Below are 20,962 nucleotides of genomic sequence, written 5' to 3'. Positions count from 1 at the left end.
TACTCTTTTACATTTTATGACACACAGAGCTTCACGCTGACTGTTCTAACCCGTCCATGTGCCATACCGTGAAATTCAGAAGTAGTCCTGGTTGACATCAATCTCCACTGTTGGGTGGCCCTGCTGAGCATGACAGTCCTTTGATATTTCGGGTCCTGAGACTTACCTGGACTGAAGAACCAAGACCATGAACAGAGTTGGCGGAGGGTGAACTCCACAGAGGCTAAGACTTAAAGACATCATATAAAAATCACCACAAACAGTCGATGGCTCCGATTCCTACTACAGCAAATTACTCTTTCTAACAAAGATATGCCACTGCACAAAGGAAAACAAACCCTTCATTCATACCTTTATAGAAAAAACGGCGGTTTCCACACCTCGCTGTGAAGATCATTCAAAACAGGAGGGTCCATCACTCCAAAAGACCTTTCTCTCCACTTTCCTTTCCAGAGCCTAGCAGTGGAAGTCTGCTCGACCGCTACTCTGTCTACTTGGAAGTCCAGCGGAACGTTTTCACCATTTCCACGACTGTCTACGCAAATGACTTTGCAGATGCACAGGGGCAGTGACGCGTGAAAGGTGTGAACGCTGGGGAAACACCTCTGGGTGCCTCCGTGTTCACGTCGCTCTCTGACATACGCCTCCAGTTCTCGAGTGATGCACAGTAGGCCGCCACACCATTGTTTCCCCGATAAGCAACTCCTCTCACTCCTCAGGTCCTACAGCGGAGCCTCGTATTGTGCTAAAACAGGATGGCTTTTCACGGTCGGGTCACCTGCTCATCTCGAAATAGCCAGGGCGTGCCACAGCGCAACAGCAGGAGAGCAGTGCCAGAGCCAGGTTCCGGGCAATTGTCTTCCTCACCTCTTCTCCCTCTATCTTCTTAAGTCAAAGGCTATGTAATTTAGTGGGCGAGTTTCCAAGGTTCGTTTCATATGTTTTCACCAGATGAACTAAGTCTGCAGCTGTCATGCTCTGAATGTAGATTTTTCCATTAGGAGATCACAAATCTCCACCTCCCACTGGTCAGTGTGTAGGCTACAGTCTGCCCCATACTGGTCTGCTTCTGCAAAGGCTTATTAATGGCCTATTTCTCTTAACTCTGCACTGCTGAATTAGGTAGTAAATACATTCAAAACATCCCTGTGGGGTTTAAAACGATGTGGGAATGTTGCGACTGATTCTCACTGGTTTTTGAGTGCTCCTTTAACAGGACATTCCACGGCCCCCCGGGAAAGGCTGAGACCCAAACATGGTGGGTGCTTTCAGAGATCCCACAAAAGGGCCCTGAGCTCCACTGAAACCCCATCTCTTCCCGTCTCATGAGGCGCCGACACAGCTGAATCAAGGCCGTCCTCAGCCGCACCCTAAATCAGCTCCAAACCGCAGCAAAAGCCAAAGGTGCGGAGCACGTCGCGAGGCCAGCTGTTCCCCGTCTCGCGGCGGGCAGGAACCCAGAGCGGCGCTTTTGTTTACATTTCCTCACACAGAGGACGCGCAGGTTGCCGGAAACGCCGCCTGCTGCCTGTCGGGCTAGAGGCCAGCACCTGGTTCAGCTTCCCCTGTACTTCATGAAAAAATATTTGGTCTGAATTTGCCACATACTTTAGTGTCCTCCTTGAGGGGAGACTGAGGTCAAGCCAAAAGGTCTTGGCCTGCTATTGCGTTCGGTACAATTATGAACTGCTTGAAAATTAAGCACATTGCTGTGCACCAACCACAACACCCCTAGCTAAAACGTTATTTTGGTTTGCTGCATTATGGTCCTACGTATACAGTATAGACTACACTGTATACACACACAGGGCCCCACGTATGATACAACATTAATTATCTTCTTATGGTTATTAATTTCACAGCTCCTGAGATCCATCAACACATACAGACACACAGTGACAACAGGGTAGACAAGACAAGAGAGTCTAATCTACTGCGACAGAAAGGGGACTGAATGGCACAATCCACATTAAAAGAACTGAATGAGGCGTTTATGAGTATCAAAAAAAAAAAAAAACGTCACGCTATACAATTTTTGGTGACTGTTACTGCCGCCTCTGCACCCGACCGGATCAGCGGGAGCACCGAGCGCAGTGTTACCGCGACTGTCTCCTGCTTGTGGCATTTGTAAGGTGAAAAACTGTGCCGAGGAGGAAGCTTGTCAGATCCTATCATATTATAGTGGGAGGCCCCTGCTTGGTTCCATCAAGACGCTCAGAGTTAAAACAAGGTTTATTAAAAGAGGGTGAGGGCAGACCATGACATATTTACTAATTGGTCTAAAATGAGAAAATGAGGAGGATTTTAAAGGGCATACTGTGCAGAGGCGGATAGGCTGCATATTAATAGTAACAGTAATAATAATTATTATTATCTTCATTACAGTATGATTATTATCGTTATTGTAAGCTAATTTATTCACGCGGCCAAGTCAAATAATATTCAACACCAACATCTGAAATCTGATCTGTTAATATCAACTAATGTGCCTAACAGCACGATGGTGACAAAGGCATATGCAAAACAAATATCTTGTGCGACGTACATATTTTCACATTCTTTGTATTAGCAAAGTGTTTTTCATTAAAGCAGCACCTCTACGATGAATTATTTTTCCATATACACGTTCATGTTACAATGCTCACAAGGACCGGTGTTCCATTGTGTACCGAGACGAATAAATGTTAAATCCGAGAAACATGAAATCTGGGGGGGGGGGGGGTCTGAACACAAAATGGGGAAAAACACGAGCAAATTCGGATTTCATAGGGCCTACATATATTTGAATAGAAACAGATGCAGGGTGTGCATGTCTGAGAGGTACACAGCCATACAGCCTGCTCGCACTCCCATATGCCGGGAGAGATAGACATTAATAAGGGATAAACAAGATGGCTCCCATAATCCCCCCTGTGGAGATACAAGCACATTATTCCTCATGAAGGGGAGCAATATTTACAAAAACTCGAGTGTGTTCCTGAGACAGAGAGGAGGAGAGAGGGAGCGGGAGAGCGAGAGAGAGGGAGATGAGAATGTGCTCGGCGTGTTTGCAGAGGCTTCAGCTGCCTGGTCCATAATATAGAGGTGAAACTGATTATATTTGTATCAAACGCTGCTTCTGACAACACAGCCTGCTGAAAAGGCAGCCCAGTCAGTCTTTGTTGTGGGGGGGGTTCCTGTTATTCAACACTCAGCACAGCTCCCCAAGCACCCCCCCACCCCCCAAAAATAAATGCCAACCACAGAGAATGACAGATGCATACACAGTAACTGACCTAAATTGCTCTTTCCAGCACATTAACCCCGGCCTCTCCTCAAACCATTTCCTGGGGAATGACACCAAAGTAAAAGTGCTATAAAAAAATAAATAAAATAAAACACACTTCAATGAAATATATGGTTGTTTGAGATATCGGGAAAATAATCCCCAGCTTTAACTGACACCTTTGTTTGGGCGCCATGAGGAGTAAAATCAAAACTGAAACAAACAAGAATTATTATATTATCAGGATAAGAAAGTGGGGGGAAAATGCTTGAAAGCTTCATTTTTTTTTTCTGAACCCTCAGCCAAAAAAGAGGGGGTGGGGGTTGGGCTGTTCAAGCAGCCACGCCTCCGACTCTTTAGCAGAGCAGGGACGGATCAATATTGTTTTAATTTTTTAAAGGTCTGTTTATGAAATGCAATAATCCTTCATTAAAAATGCAATCTGTGCTGCGGCGCGAGGCTAGCGTAAATGATTCATGGTTTGATATATCTCCTGTATAATTATATCCTCCAGGGACCCTGCTCTGCATGCTCCGTCACTCTACCCAGAATGCCCATATTAAACACCCCTTAACGAGGATGAAAGCCGAGCACTGCGAACAGAGGCAAGCCGAAGAGAAATCGGAAAGACCGCATTCGTGAACATGGCATCTTCTGTTCTGAAGAGGGGACTGAGGTTTGTGGCGTGCCCCTACCTCCCAATTTTTTAGGAAGGCTGGTTAATTGTAATGAGGAACGGTTTAGCGATAACTTGCATAATTGACCGCCTCTGCTCTGACCGCCTAATGCATGCTAATTTGAGACAATGCACTTCTGTGGCAGGCGGACCGTGAGGAGCCTCAAGGGAGAGTGCGGAGGGGCAGGGGGTGGGAGGGACAGCTCCTGGAGAGCTGGGGTGGCCGGGCAGACGTGTGTCAAACACGCATCACTGACGTGTCACATCCCTCCTTCCTACACCCTGTCTGACTGCACGCCAGCCCAGGGTTTTAACACTGCGGGAGTGACTCGCGATAAAAAGGGGTCACGGCGGCACCATTGTGATGCTAAGACAGAGACGGGAATCCGGCGACAGTGGTCAAAGGGCGTGGCCACGTGGCACCATAAGCGGCCGCTCCGCCCCACGCCTCCGCTGTGATGCCTGACGTCCCTCTGGCGGACCCTTTCCACTCGCTCGTCCTCTCCTCTCCCGGGTCTTCTCTCTCTCTCTCTCTCTCTCTCTCATACCAGATCACACGAGGGTTCCTCTCTCCTGCATTGATCCTTATCCTGGATTGGCTTTACATCTCCTTCCAAACCGAGCCGAAAGGGATCAGACCACTTAAGCGCGCTTTAAAGCGCATCAGTATTCACTGCAGCGGACCCTGATGTCATAATGCAGGCTAGGATGCACGCTACTGCGATTCGGTGCCACATCTCTGAAGCGAGCGCACTTGCGAATGCATTATTAAAAGGGAGGGGGGTGGGTGTTAAAACTGGGACTGTGTGTTTACAGTTTCTTTTCATTCTTTTTAAATGCGGACTAATATCCTAACGCCTCCGCGCTCCTCTGATTACTGCGATGGTGCGTTTTCTGAAAAGCCTGCATATGTGTGTGTGTGTGCGTGTGTGTGAGTGAGAGAGAGAGAGAGAGAGAGAGAGAGAGAGAGAGAGAGCGAGAGAGAGAGAGAGAGAGAGAGAGCGAGAGAGAGAGGGAAACATTAGATCCACAGCAATAAAAACAGATTTCATAGAAACCGCCCGACAACGTAATAAAACGGCCTTATCTGCACGCTACTCCAGGCACGGCTTTTATGTCCTGAGACAGTATTCAATATTCTTTCTTCTTATCACTCGGAACAACGTAGGCTTTCTTCACCCTCAACCCACCCCACCCCACCCCCCACCAAGAGGGCTAATGGAGATGAAAATATAGCACGTTCACAAAGATAAATCTACCACTGCTCCCAAGAATAATAAAAATAAATTACACCTGTGTCACTGCAGCCACCCGCACCTCTTAGCCCCCCTAATTCAGGCCCTGGAGGGACGCGGGGTGTTTCCAGACGTCAGCGGCTGACAGTTATATCTCTTTCTTTTCCCTTTTACGCCCCGCCATCTCTTTTTTTTATCGCTGTCATTGATGTAACTGACAGCGTATTTTACATAGTGGATTTGAAGCGCGCTAGCGCTCTTTTGGCCCATCCCCGCGGCTCCCCCCCCCCCCACCCGACTCATCAACGCCGCATTACCAAGTCAAATCAGGTGGTGCTGCAGAGCTCTCTGAAACGAGGGCGCGAGACACACACACGAGAAGGTGCACTCCGGCAGCCAGACAGGTTCAGCCGCTGGGGGCCGCTGGGGGCCGCTGGCGGCCGTGCGGGGGCCACTCGGAGGTGAGGGAGGTGAGGCCAGGGACGATTATTACTGGCTCAAGGCCGAAGTTTACCAGTACACTCTCACACCACGTAGCGCCATGCACTGAATGATGCATTTTGTGGCTGGCATTGAATACATTTTCCACGCTCACAAGGTAGATTGTTATCTCAGGGGGCCTTGTCGTAACCACATTAGTACCCTTCCTTTTTTCGAGCGTCGCTGGGAATTAAAGCGCGCTTGTCATCTCTGACATCCTGACTTCCCCGCTAAGACGCTGTCTCTCCTTCACCACCACCCCGCCCACGTTCTGCGATTTAAGTGCACACTTATCACTCCCTTTCATCACACTTATAATAACTGCCAGCAGACAGAAGGTTGATGAGCTTCAGAAAAAGCGGAAAAGAAAGCAGACAAAAGGCACAATGGAAACCTGTCTTTCTGTTGGTATTTTTCATTTCTGCTGGCGGCAGGAGAGACAGATAAACCTCAGGGAAGGGGGGAATTAAAAAAATAGAATGGCGCGTTGTTAAGCGTGCAACTTAAGGAAAGCGGTGTTGATTGCAGGAAAAAGTGTGGGACTCACGCCCCCTCGCTTCTCCGAGGCTGCCGGCACGGTGCGACATAGGGCCGCGAGCCTCTTCACTGGGGGTGGGGGGCAAAATTTAAACTGCTGCTGTGGAGAACATCGCTTGGCTTTCATTACAGCGTGCTCGGTTCACAGAGCCAGAGCTCCTTCTCATCACACTGTGAGCGGGGGACCACCTCACCGCCATGTTTTATTAATGCCCACCAAGTGAATACTTGATGATGTGTGACACAGAGCATGCTTTGTGAGGTCAGCCACTGACTCATGGCCAGAGATAAGACAGACAGACACACACACACACACACACACACACACATACACACATACAGAGAGAGAGAGAGAGAGAGATGACGACTCAAATTTCACTTACGGCTGTTTAACAACAAATCTGACAACATGGGCTTGTTCGCACACGGTGTGGTGTAAAATCTATTCCTGCGATATCAAAGGTATTAGTTACGCGTTTATCCGGCCTGCTTGCACCGATCGTTGCTCACAACAAACCGAAGAAAACGCATCGTGCCTTTACGGAAAAAAAAAAAAAAACGCAGACGCAAAAGCAAGTACGCAAAAGCAAGTACGCAAAGCAACGCGAAGGAGATCCCAGAACCCCCGACGGAATACGAAACGCACATTTTCTGCGGAAACCTTAATTAACTGAATTGCTCGTTCTTAATCACCGGGGTGAAAGAGCGGACAGATTCCGGTGACAAAATGCGCACGTGGCTAACCTGCCTTCTGTGATGCGGACAGAGAGGAAGGGTGCGCTGTAACAGCAGCAGGAACGGTCTCGCCCAGCGCAGGAGAGGCCCACTCATGAGACAGTTCATGTCGCCAATCTCCGTCATGTCCCCATTCATTACTGTAACAAAACAGCCTTCCACGCACAAGCTTGCGGAATATCTAAATAAGCCTGATAAAGGTGGTATAACTGTGGAACATTTGTGTGGGTTCCCAAAAGCGAAGCTAATTACTGCAATACATCCAGAGTTCACTGACAGCAAAACAAAATTTCTGCAGTTAAAATAAAATACAGTTAGGGCCCGTGGTGTTTAATAGTCCAATTACGAAATGATAACAGCAGCACTAATTAGATAATTGACTCCTTTTCGTCCTGCAGAATCCAGCAAAACGTCTGAACTTGCATGCATACATTTCCCTGGAGAATCCAATGCAATGGTGCACAATGGTGCATAAAGTTTTACCTTACCAGATACTCCACTGACTAACTGCTTTGAATTAACTAACAATAATATGCACTATGAATACATACAGCATTCGAAGGGCAAGATATCATCATTCATATTTTCAAAATTTCAACAACGAGATACCTTTATAAATGTATCTAGCCCTGCATCTATGCCAAAAGTGGATTCTATGTGGATGAATCCAGTAGCAGGTACTGGTCAATCCAGACTTCAATAGCTTCAAAGAAACCCTCAGAACCCAAAAAAGGAGGATGACTCCTGTGCCATTAAAAAGAGGGACTGAACTGTTCCAAAAAAAAAAAAATCAATGACAAGATCAATGCAGACAGTCATCCTATCAGAATCAGCAGGATCTCTGGGGGCACTTTGTACAAGCGCCGGCGCTAATCTAAACCTCCACAAAGACCACACTCCCCCTTCACTGATTTACAGCCCAGGACTTCCACACAACCGTGGGCAATAAGGCTTCTCTCTCATCCCGCTGCAGAAAAAAGAAACTGCTTAAAAACCTCAGGGACAGCCACACTGGAGGAGCTACGGGGACGGGGGACTATGCTTCAATGTGGCACCTTCATTAGTCGAGCTCGCGGAGAATCGCCGTTTGGCTTCACAGAGGTTAATTAATATTTCTGCTGCTTCATCTTAAGCGACGGGGGCAGCGGGAGGAGGGCTGATGGCCGCCTTTTTTATCCCCCGACCTTCGCGGCCTCAGCACCTTCCCCTCGACTTTATTACCGCCAGACCCCGCCGATTTAACGCTCTGCTGCCGACATCAATTCCAAAACAGTTACAGGAAACCGTTAGCGGGCCACGCGGTGAATCTCGCTCGGCTCGGCCGCAAGGCTACCTGCGTCACGCTTTGTTTCAGGGTCAACGGTCATTTCTTTGAAAAAGGTGTGATGTTCCTCTGATTTCTGTGGCAAAGAGGCACGCCCAACGAGCCGCTCTTCAAAGCTGCGCTTTATCACCAACGGCCACAAACCAAGAACTAAAATGTCTGCAAACTGCATTGTTGTGTCAAAGCGGTAAAAACGTTTGCACAGGGAGGTAGAAGAGGGCTTGAAATCTCTCTGTACGTTTCCTGAGGCATCTGTGAATAAACACCAACGGGTTAAAAAAAAATCTCGCCATTTTAAATGCACTTAACTGGAAGAAAGAGCATGTTTAGACTCTCCCTGTCATGTACCCAGAGGAGAGCCGAGCCTCTGCTATGCCTCAGTGGGCAAACTAACAAAAGCCTTCCTCTTCCCAGCTGAGAAAGTGCCACAAACCCCCCAAGTAAATGCATAAACCCATCAATTCAAAGTTGGCTCAAATCAGTACATAAATCAACAGTGGCCCCGATATTCCTCGGCTCCGGCAACAATGGCTTTTCTATTACAGGAACAAGCCTTCCTTTTCATGGGAGATGCACTCAGCGGCTTCCGAGAAACACGCCTCCCGTTAGGACAGAACGGCTAATTCAGGAGACGGCCACTGAACCACTCTGTGCTAGCGTGCTCCCCGCACTCCTGCTCCAAAAATAATCTCGCCAATACAGCTCACCGGCCCTTCGCCGCCGACGTTTATGTAAATTTTGATGTCTGGGAGGCCTTGAGAAAAGAGGTCAGATTATTATACCATATTCAGCTGTGTTTTTCCCAGCTCCCCCCCCCCCCCCCCCCCTCCCCACTACACACACACACACACACACACACACACACACACACACAATAGAGAGAATGTAAATATTCATCAAAATCCATTAGTCTGCCTCTGACATTTTCTCACATTTTCTCACTGCACGCAGCCACCAAGACGTCGATTTACTGCCACGTGTCAATAAATGAGGCTGGCTTTTGCAGATGAGCAAATGTTTCATTCAGAGACTAAAAAGCTACCATTCTGACATTTTTTTGTGTAGAGTATCCTGACAAGTGAAATGATACAGATAAGTAATAGCTGTGCTAAGTAAAAGCACCCAAGCATTACTGCCCCTCAGGGATGGCCATTTTGAAAGAGAACTGCATCTTTTCTTTATTGTTGTTGTCATGGCACAAGTTCTTCTCTTGGGTTGGTTAGCTGTGACTAGCAAGTTGGTCAAACTTTAGCCAGATTAGTCAGAAAAAGAAAACCAGTGGCAAGTTCATTCCTCAGGCCAACTTCCATTTCATCGGACACAAAATGTAAACGGCTTGAGGCGACAGATTTACTCTGACCGATCCATCAGATGGGGCTTCCAGATACGGTCAGGAAATACTCACATTGTTAATTCTAAAGATGACATTCGCTGCTTTTAGGTCTCAAGAACACTGGACCCAGACGGATGACCTCCTGATGAGAAACTGCATCCCATGGCTATGGGACACACACACACACACACACACACATACATACACACACACACACACACACACACACACATATATATATAAAACTGCCACAACTGCCACATTCCATTTATAGTTGTGGTTTACTGTGGTCCTATTTTCACTTAAATACAGGCTGGGCTTCAATAAAACACTTCCTCACACCATCATTTCAGTACATTATAAGCCTGATCTATAGTTCCACCTGCTAACATGGGTACATTACACACCTGTTCTGAAGTGCGTAATGTCTTACTTGCATGAAGTCAATAACTCAACCTGGAGACTGACAAAACCTCTCAGGTGAACGATGATTTTCAAAGCATGTAAAATGGTTGTGACCTACTTCAAAAATGGTATAATACGGTTTTTTTCTAATACACAACATCTTTTTAATACACTTAAGTCATAACACAGTTGTGTCATGATGAGAGCTGCTTTAACATGCCTCTAGAAAAGAGGACCACAGCTGTGGAGGACATAATTATTTAGGACTACTTTTCCCACTCTTTTTCTCCCTTTCAGACAGTAATGCCGTGCTGTAGGCTTTGTACCTCTACAGTGCCCAATATCACAGCCTTCCAGACTTCTCAATCTCTCAATAGGGGGCTGGTTAGAACAAGCTTAAGGCGTAACGAGCTTCATCCCTCCACATGGACACGCACACAAGTCTACCCTTAATGTACCATGCCAGCACCACACAAAATCTACAGCATCAACAGGGGACCGCTCTACATGTCTTACACATAAGGGCAAGCCAGGAGGAAACGGCAGGAGGATCCACGAGTTCGGTTTAAAATGTAAGAGTTACAGATGGCTGGAGAAAGCACAAAACACCACAGGCTTAAAAAAAAAAAAAAAAAACACTTACAGCTAGGATCTTTGCATGTCTTGTCTCCTTCATTCAAAGCCTTGAGGAGAGCCAGGCTGAGATCTGAGCGGTCTCTTCCATGCCAAACGGAGGTTCCAGCACTGTGCCCTGTTATTAGGACACACTGCCAAGCCCGCTTTATAACCCGTGGTGACAGGACGCCACACGTTCCATCTTTCAAGTCCGGCTCTCCTTGCTCTCCAGCAATGTGAGGTTTGAGGAGAAACAGTCACGGGAGAGGGCCATCACAAACACACCGTATCACCAGCGCATACTCAGCTACTGCTTTCCTTCTGTCTTCCATTCCTCCTTGTCAACAGGGTTCTGGCTGGTAAGAGCTTCTGGGTGCTGTCTGCATCGCTATGCTAGCGACGAATAGTTTATTTAAGGCCCCAACCGATTCAAAAACATTTATAACAAACAAGGGAATCAGAGAGCCTAAATCTTCAGCCAATGGCAGACAGAACTTTCAACCTGAAGCGTGCAGTGCTGGAGGTTCAGGTACAGAACATCTGTGGCACCATCACCTCTCCCTGCCAAACAGCAAACCAAGCCCCGCTGTACTGCTGAGCTGACCTGATGCAGATCATTACTGGGGGGGGGGACATGGCATTTAAACATCAATCCCCCAGATCTACGGTCCTTGGTGTGTCCAGACCCGCTTCCAGATTTTCTTTGATTACGTGAACAAAGCAAGTTATACACACGTTCCACCTTGAAATCAGATCACTATAAAGGGTTTGCTCGCCGTTCCGCATTATAACGTCATTTTACAGCAAAGTTATACATGACACATTTTAAACCTTACTTTAATGATGGATGTGTATGTTTATGCTGGGAGGTGCACACCACAGAGAGAACAAATCAGCCTGAGGTCTTGATTATGCAGACTGAAGTGGTAGGCTGAGATCCATTTGTTCATGACCAGAGTTTTTTTTCCTCTAAACAGACAGAGTAATGCTAGTAACAAAAGTGTTTTGAACACTTTATGATGATCTAAACAGGATCTCAATGTAGGCCTATTTAAGTTAAATTTATGCCCCTGTCAAATAAAGTAGAAATGTGTAAAAAAAATAATTGGTTGTCAATGGTGAATATCAGTATCCTTTAAAAGAGAATCTTAAGTACAAAAAAATTATAAGCAAAACACATCAGACAGCGAAGGTCTTTAGAGGCCTGTCAGCTTACACTCACTTATATGGAGAAGAGAGGGAGGTTCCACCAGCTCCAGGAACCAAGCAAATTGCAATATTTGGACAATTTCACCAACACAAATAACAATGGCTATTTTTAACCCCATTTAGGCTCTTCATGTCTTTCAGCTGCTTGGAGGGCTGGTGTGACGTCTCTTATGTAGACGCTATCAAAACAAAACGTTGCAGCTAAAATGTGTCAGATATTTCAGAGGCACTTTCCACATAAAATCAACTCGTTATGAATGGCAACAGGAGAAGAGACTAGAGTGAATTTTAGACCTCAGTGACTTCTCATTCAGTCAAATCCTTTCAGCGCTTAAAGGCTGTCAGATCTTTGTCCTTGACTGAGGCAAAAGACCTTGGATATTTATTCTAAAGGATATCACTCTTCTGTGGTGTGCCGCTGTGACAGATTACTGCCATTGGTGTGCAGAAACTGCCCCTATATCCATTCAAAACAATGAAGTAAGGTTTTTTTTTCCTGGACGGTTTTCAGTGACAGCCGATACTAATACCTATACTAACTGAAAATTCTTCTCACATTCACACAACCACTTTACAGTGAACACAGCGTTGCTGGAATAAGAGGACTGTGGCCTTGTGAAAGTACTGATCTGTACTGAGCACAAACGGAAAGCCACTATAATCACGCGACCCCCCCCTTCTCAACACAGGCCCCTGACGATGCGTTCTCCAGCGACGCGCCTACTGAGGAGAGGCATGCAAATGCAGAACACGAAAGGCAAACAGCCCCTGCCATTTTTCCTTCAACGTTTCGAGCAGGACAAACCCCACGCCGGGGTGGGGGGAGCACGTGCCGGATGCCTCCCCCTCGGGAGCGCGGCGCACCGAAACCCCTGCCAGCTGAATCCCTCCATCCCTAATGGAAAAACAATAACAGACGGAAACAATGAACAACGCCCCCCGCCCCTGCATACGCCAGCCAAATTATCATGTATGTCTTCAGAAATGATTTAAACCCGAGCACGCCGTCTCCCTGTAAATGTGGCAGAATGGCACTGCAAATAGGAGGGGGGCTAGGGGGTGGGGGGTAGATGAGATGAAGCTTCCATCTTTTTTTCATGAGCTCCCACCCCTCCCTGCTGCGTGCACACACACACGCACACACACACACACACACACACACAGCTCAGCCCAGCTCGTGGCACACAGGCACGGCAGGCTCCGGGCGAGCACGCCATCCAAGTGGATGAAACAAGCTGGAACAACAAGATGCACGCTCAGTGTAAACTGAGGAGCCCTGTCCCTGAGCCACTGTGGAGGGCATTATCTAAAGACTGAGCAATATTCCAGGAGTCTTAACACACACCGCTCTGGGCACCCTGGGGTCGGAGGAGGGGGGGCGGGGAGGGGGGGGTGACAGTAAAATGAAAGAATGCATTGTATGCCCTTACCATTCTACACAGCTAACAACTCTTTGCTCTGATCCTTTGCTGTGGTCTGAGGTGTGGCCACACTGTTACTGATTGACTTCTCTGAGTGAAAATAAATGGCAACCTAATCAACCTAATTTCCTGTGTGTGTGTGTGTGTGTGTGTGTGTGTGTGTGTGTGTGTAAAAAATTAAACGAATAAAATCTACAAAACACAACGACCGTGCCTAACATCCTCCATTCCCTGCATCTTGTTGTGGATGCCCAGCTCCGTCGGCACGAATACAGCAGACATATGGTTTACACAGAACGCCAGTTTGCTCATCGTGAACATAACAAGCCAGATAATCCCATGGTGCCCTCACCTCCGCGCAGATGCCTTTGTTTTGGTCTGAAATTACTGATGCTCTCCTCCTGTCCCACAGGTCAATTCCCAGGGCACGACTCTCTTTGATCTGGGTGACATCTTGGAGCCCTCTAGTAAAACTCCTCATAGTTCTCTCATTCATTTTACAGCACTGCTGGCGTGAGCTCCCACAACGGCTGTAACGCACTGTGTCAGGGATTCGGTCCTCACTGGGAATCACAGACACTGGGGCTAATAAAACACACGCACGCTATTCTAATAGAGATTCTGAAAACGCTTGCCGTTTTTTATCTTCAGCTTTGATAACATCCTGTGACTTCCGAAAAGCCCAGAGTCCCAGAGCCTGACATTAAAACACACATACAGCTTTCCCTGGTTCAATCTCTCCTGCTTTCATCTGCACACAATCCAAGGCCCAGGAACACAATCCTAACCAGCTGCTTGGTATTACACCTTTGTGTCATTTTTCCACACAATGACATGTACTTTTCCAGTGACACACAGGCCAAAGGAACAAACATGTAAATTAACTGATTCACCAAAAGGTGGTTGTTTACAAATGACTCGATTTAGAAACCTAAACGAGCACTACTAGTTTGCCATTTTTTCTTTTTTTTTCATTAAAAGTAATTCACGGGGGGTGTTTGCTGAACAGCTTGCTCATTAATTAAATGACAAAACGGAACAGTTGGACAGGAGCCGGTGGGATATAAGGTGACATTGTTGCATAGTTAGAAAAAGCATGCAGAAAGACTTCTACAAAATATTTTGAGCACATTTAATGCAGTATTTTTTTCTTGTATGTGGAAGGGCTGGAAGGGGGGGGGCTCGTCAAAAGTGCTTCTCCACCGCCAAGTCAACGGCACTTCACCGTGACACAAAAACGAGATGTAATACGACGTGGAGAATGTTCGTCTGTCTGGATTTTCACATTTCAGAGGGAAAAATGTAAATACAAGATTCAGGAGACAGCCCCGTCAGTCCTCTCCCATGGCTGGAGTCAGCCCCTGTGTCAAAAACGGAGGGAAAAAAACAGGCCTCATTTGCGGCAGCACACCCTGTGTGTCTGCCTAATATGTTAAAACAACACGCGTGCAGGGGGCTCGGCTGCTGCCAATTACCGCGGCTTTGGCACTCCAGGAAAAAAAAAAACATTCTTTTGAGGGGAAACGGGGAAAACTGACACTTCGTGTGTTCTGCCATCTATAGGTGTTGACAGATTGTTAAATTTAACGAGGGCGCTGCACTTGAATGCCCCATCAAGAGCCCTTTGAAACAACATTGTTACCTTGTCCGGAGCATTAACTTCTACGTGTAATGGGGTGAGTAAAATGGATTTCAAGCAAAGTTTTGAAAACGAGAAGGGAAAGAAAACAAAGAATTGGACGAAGAAAACAGCTTCCCCTGTACAGCACCTTTGTCCTAATGTACAGTCAGGGCATTGCTTGACCAGGCCTTAGAGGCTGATATTACACTGACCTGCGCATCATTCCCGCTTACCAGCTACTGCCCGTATCCGAAAAGGCCGCTTGTGTTTGCTGTGGATTATATTGTCACTGAGAAGTCAAACTAACCCGCAATAGCCTGTAGGCTGCGCCATGCCAAATTACCGACCGCCTGTAGAGTACAGTGACCCGGCATTAATCTCCCTTCAAAGATGGCACAGAGAAGCACCTTCAGCAGGCAAACACTGCAGGTTCCTGGATTTAAACACCTCGGTCTGTGGCACACTGTCCCTCGCAGTAAATCTCTGGAAACAGAAATCTTTTTTTTCTGCTGAAGCAGAAAACCCTGACAAACTCTTATTAAAAATTAATCATCTCAAATTAGAACCGCTTGGCCGTCGCCTAGAAGATTTATTACCTTTTTTTCCCTTTCCTCAGCCCGTACAGAATTCTGCGCTGTTCAATATTATTTTCCGTTAATGTTGCTTGTTTGTCGCGGGGAAACGTTGGTGCCTTTCAATCGGTGTGTGTTTGTATTGACAATCAGCTCAGGGACCCGGGGGGAACAAGCGGGTGGATGTTCACATGGAGACCGTGTTCATCTCCCTGAACCGTAACGCGCTGCTCAAAGCTCAAAGCTTTATTCGCTCTTGGTACAACTTAACGCTTTAGAAAAAAGGCCTATAGCAAATTATACACGTAAACGCAACATAAATAAAATCAATCCCACTGATAAGACCTGTGTAACCTGGTTTTCTGTGTAAATTGGGCGTTCAGCTTTCAATCACTGATTGAAAAACGCAAATAAACTGGTCTTGTTTTTGATGGGAGACAGTTCTACTCCGATCACTCACCAGCACCCATCAGTCTGGTAAGCTTTCACAGCCGTGTCACACACTTTCTCACATCTGCTTAGAGCTGCATGTGGTCTTGGTTAAACCCAAAGTTACTTCACCCCAGTATTACCTCCTAAGCCCTCTTCAAAAAAATCCCCCATCTTCTTTATCACCATATCTGAAGATATATCATACAAGCGCAACTTCAACGTAAATCCACAAAAGCAGCTGCAAGGGGCGCTCTGGTGAGTTATTTATTGTTCATAAACATCACATTTCATCGTACTGAACCACAAAAGACCTTTCCTGGTTTTTGTTTCTACTTGCATGTAATTCAACATTTGTTTGCGCAAAAGGTTCACTCTGTGCTGTCTACTTGGCACACCTACAATGCACGTAGCTTACCTCAAACACTAGAAAGTAATGCACACCCATCAGTGCAAGGTCATACATAACTTTAAACTGCACTACATGTGAAATTCTCGGACATATAGTCACCAGATGTTTTCACACTTGCACTATTTTCATTTCTTTATTTAAGTTTCTAACTTTTTTTAAATGTTCTCAAATACACTTTGAAATACAAGTGAGAGAGTACACCAACTCCAGTTCACCTAGGAGTCACCAGACAGGCAATTTCAGGCAGCCCCTCAACACATCCACATTAGCCTCATTACCAGGTGCCCAATAATCACATGACCTGTTACAGCTCTCAAGCAAATAACAGCCAGCCCAAGTCTGAGATTTCTGATCTATCATAGGATCAGCTGGAGAGAGTGCATTAAGGCGTAATTACAGAGCTCTACTTTATGTTGGTTTTTAAAGCTGTATATGAGGCACAGGCACTTCATTGACAGAGCTGTATTTTCTTTTTCTCCATTCCCCATTTGCTTCTGGAAGACATCAGTAGTGTTCAAATGACCCTGTACTAATTTTTTAAAAAAAAAAAAACTGCCCTCTTACCAGTGATGAAATTAATGTCCATCTCAGTAGGTCTAGGCAACCTTTGTATAAATAAATACTAATAAGTACTAAATAAATCTAGTCACCAAGATACACCATCCCATAACTTACACCTAACAGCAGTTAGAGTAGGGCATTTACATCTAGGCACTGGAAAATGCATGTAGGTTTATGTGCTTCTTTTTAAACCATGACACAGTGTCCTCATGTGCATCGTGATACGCGCTGCCATTGTGCATAAAGAAAGGAGGGGAACACAGATCACGCTGCCCTGGCTATAAATGCTCCAACATGTGAATTATTTTGGCCTAGTGCGGAAGCCTTTCTGCGGATGTCTCCACATGCTGTTCCAATGACGCACAATGCCGTTCTCACTGGCACTTGGGAAACGTTTCAGCCGAAAGCTTTTGTTTTCATGTGTCATGTGACGACAAGGCCCCCATTTTAACAAAGCCATCTTCGCAAGACCTGCATCTCAGCTACAAATGTTACCGCCACCCTACACCAGCTGGACGCTGTGGATCTTCACCCGAGAAAGCAAAGAGCGTACAAGACCCTTGTAATTGCCCTGGGACAGAAATATTGATTGCAATTATGTGACTCAGTACATCAGTTAACAAGGTGGACGGAGAGTGAAATGCACTGCTCAAAATTGAAATGTGCTCCTTGAGAGGATAACTGGTGGGGGCGAGAAAGAAAATACAATTCTGGAGTGCTCTCGAAGATCAAATTTGATCTTATTACACAATTAAAATACAGCTTCTCCCCCTCTATTAAGATTTGTTGTGCCCTGGAGCAAATTCAAAATGGTCAGTGCTAATGAATGCTCGCTACAGCATTTGTCTCTCTCCCTCCTTCTCATTTTATCATTAATGGGAGCTGAGTAAATACCCTATTGGTTGGAGCCCGGCTGCCAAAACGGTTTTGCCGACTGGTTTAAAAATGACAACCCTGCCGTTTCTCGGCCACTCCTGAGAACGCGCTTTCCGTTTGAACCTCGCTGAGAAAGGAGTCTTGCCATCGTTCATAAAAGGACAAACAGATGCTTGTGAAAACCGTAATAAGACGAAAACGATACTTGACTGCAGACGACGGTATTTGCTCACCGCCATGGCGTGAAGCGAAGCAAAAACAAGAGCCCTTCAAACGGAGCTTAACTTAAAGGATTCTGATAACAGCGCCCGGCGGATCCGCCGCACGATTACCGCTGTGACATATTTAACGCTTAACCGTTTGCTTTAATAGCGACTGCGACGCAATTCATTATTTATCTGACTCAAGAAGGTCGAGCAGACACACACCTTGTGATTCCGCCACTGCATAATTAAACAGCGCACCTGTCAAACGTCTTTTTGTATGCAAAACAGAGCTCTTAGTCAATTTGCTGCCTTTAACTGAATGCATGTTTGAACATTAAAACACCTCAGCAGTAAGACATGATTTATTCTGGAGGCAATACTGTTGGTGCTCAGTCAGAGGAAAGCACAACCTGTAAATTAAGCTATGCTTATTCATTAGGGACCTACAGAAAGATGTCCTCTGTGAAATTAAACCCGTTAATTAGCCATCTTGCGGCAATTTATAGTGTTGTCTCTACAAACAGACTGACTGCGGACACGTTTACATTCTGCAGCTACACAAATCATCATTCAAATAAATGTTTTTTTTTAAACCACATCAAACTTAACACCTTCAAGTGCAGATAAGCCACAACACTGGGTGCATGCCTGAAAGAGTACGCAGATGCTGAAAAAGCTGACATGCACAAAAGAGACTGCACAACATAAACCAAAATATGCAAAAGATCCGGCCGACGTCTTCTATAGTTTTTATTAGAAATACTTTTGTTTGTAAAATACAGAAGACATTAATTTTTACCAGACGACCCATCTTTAGCAAATCTGCCGAAACTTTATTCCAGTGTACCAACAGCAACCCCAACCTCTGCCATCGGGTCAGCGTTTAACGGGCAATATCCCATGCAGGGATTACCAACAGACATGAGTGTGCAGTGTGTACACGTCTGGCAAACCAAACACGCAGTGCAGAGAAACCATCTCGCTCTCAGTTCCAGTTCAGGTTTATGATTTTGCAAAGCTTTTCAAGTGGGAAAATCTACGAATCGCATGCCACACAGATCAAAACAAAGCCTGTCCCCTGGACACGCTTCATTCCCACAGCTGAGGCGCAATTTTCCCCTGCAGACGGCCGCCGTTTCTCATCATGTGGTTTTTCACATTTCTGATGTGGAAACAGGACCACAAAAGCCTCTTTTCTCACGCTGGGGAGCTGCAGCAGAACTTGAGCAGCTTGAACAAAGTAACGACTCTTCGATTTCAACACAGAACGAACACAACAAAGGCTGTCGAAAACGCCTTTTGTACATTTTTGGTTTAAGTAACGTAGCTGACTAAAGCATATAGCCGCATATTTTTCAAAGAGCTTCATCATCTAACTAGCATCATGCTTTCCCCACTCGATCTATTTTACATAATATTATAAGCCTTCATAAAATTACATTACAAGATCATTCACTCTAATTTACAATTAACGTTTACAATCACGCAGACTGCACAAGTCTGTCACTGGCACAACCTGCACTAATTTAACCCCTTCAGCAAAATATCAAAATGAAACTGACAAGTCAAAGCCATTTTCTACATGCTATTGTGGATATTCCTCATTCGCATTAGACACAAAAATACATATTATTCCCACATAGCTGGAGATATCCACAAAGATACAAGCAAGTTACTAGCTACCTGACAGTACTACTCCGCACTAGCCTAAGCCAGCTAGCTAGCTAGCTACCCACCGACCAACCAGCGGAGCGTGCGAGTGGGGTTAAAGGAAGTGCATGCAGCCATTCATAACAGCAAACACTAAACATAGCGGCTCTATTCAGACTTCCAGACCAGTTGCTTGTGCTGATTTCCAAGAATTTCTCTATGGGAATAGCTTGCTCGCTATTGGTAACTGCCTGCGTTTCAAAATTGCTCAGAGGCGAACAAAAAACTAGTTCCTGTTAAATTCACATGACTTCGAACAATGAGCCATCCTGTCAGGAGACAACTTAGCGATTATCCATCCAGTACAGCTACTTAAATGGAATGGCAGTTATTCATGATCTTGATGGTTAGAGAAAAAAAATTATATGGGGATTAGCCATCCAGCAGTTAATTGGTATTGCTAGCCAGCATTTAATTATTACATGCGCTAGCCATGCAGTCAGCTAGCTATCTAGTAGATAGTAGACCTAATTCCACATTTAGCGGGCAAAGAACCTCTAATCGCTTCAGTTCACCTGTATTCGCATGCGATCTACAAAACTTGTGATCATGAGATGCATGGTTTGCGAACTAAGCACTGCAGAAAGATAAATTACCAACAAATTCACACGCGGAACGTCGCAGCGAATTGCTTTGCTGGCTGTCTAGGTAACTCACTGATAAGCAATTGCATTTTATTGCATGAAAGTGAGTACACATCTTATCAACAACTAATGAATGAAGTAGTCTGACAGAAAGAATCGACTATCGAGCCAACACTCTCGCATCCAGTTAGCTAGCTTGCAAGCCATAACTATGTTAATTAAAACAGCTACCACCCTTGACTTGACACTCGCGACTGACGGCCACATTTTGATTAAACAAGCTCTAACTTATTTTGCTACACAGCTAGCAACATCATTCCCAAATACCAACGAAGTAACAGCTTGCTACTTGGAGTATATTGCCAAATTAAGACTTACCTTTTCTTCTGTTCTACATCAGAGTTTTTGTTTGAGATCTGCAACACAAAACAGAAGGCTAGGAAGTAGCAAGCAAGCTGGCTAGTTAACGTTATCTAGCTAACAGGCTCTGACTGCTGAGCTATCTAGTGGGGGAAAGTGTGTGCCACTTTTGTGTTTTCATAAACGTTAGCAACCACTCTTGACGATCCGTGTTTTGTCATTAATATTTATGCCTCAGAAGAAAGTGTATGTGTAAATATCAATGTGGGGATATTTCGCTCCCTCCTCACCTCAGTCATAAGGCACCTCCTCCTTTCAGGAGAATGGTGAAAATGAAAACGTTCCGCCCACCTTCTAGTATTGCCAAGCGGCATTGGCCGCTGGGGTGGTCTCGGC

At 45.7% G+C, this 20,962-nt stretch overlaps 1 protein-coding gene across 1 annotated transcript in view; it reads right to left on the bottom strand.

Annotated features, from left to right (window-relative positions):
- Positions 1 to 20,603, bottom strand: part of LOC118778720 (arginine-glutamic acid dipeptide repeats protein-like) — a 173,814-nt gene extending 153,211 nt beyond the window's left edge. The window contains exon 1 of the mRNA XM_036530365.1: positions 20,585 to 20,603. The gene's annotated coding sequence lies outside the window, so the exon portion shown is untranslated. The remainder of the gene's footprint in view (positions 1 to 20,584) is intronic.
- Between the last annotated feature and the right edge of the window lie 359 nt (positions 20,604 to 20,962).

Source organism: Megalops cyprinoides, chromosome 6 (assembly GCF_013368585.1).
Source record: "Megalops cyprinoides isolate fMegCyp1 chromosome 6, fMegCyp1.pri, whole genome shotgun sequence".
Lineage (NCBI taxonomy): Eukaryota > Metazoa > Chordata > Actinopteri > Elopiformes > Megalopidae > Megalops > Megalops cyprinoides.
Note: the sequence above shows the minus strand (reverse complement) of the source record. Positions and strands in the feature narration are given on the sequence as shown.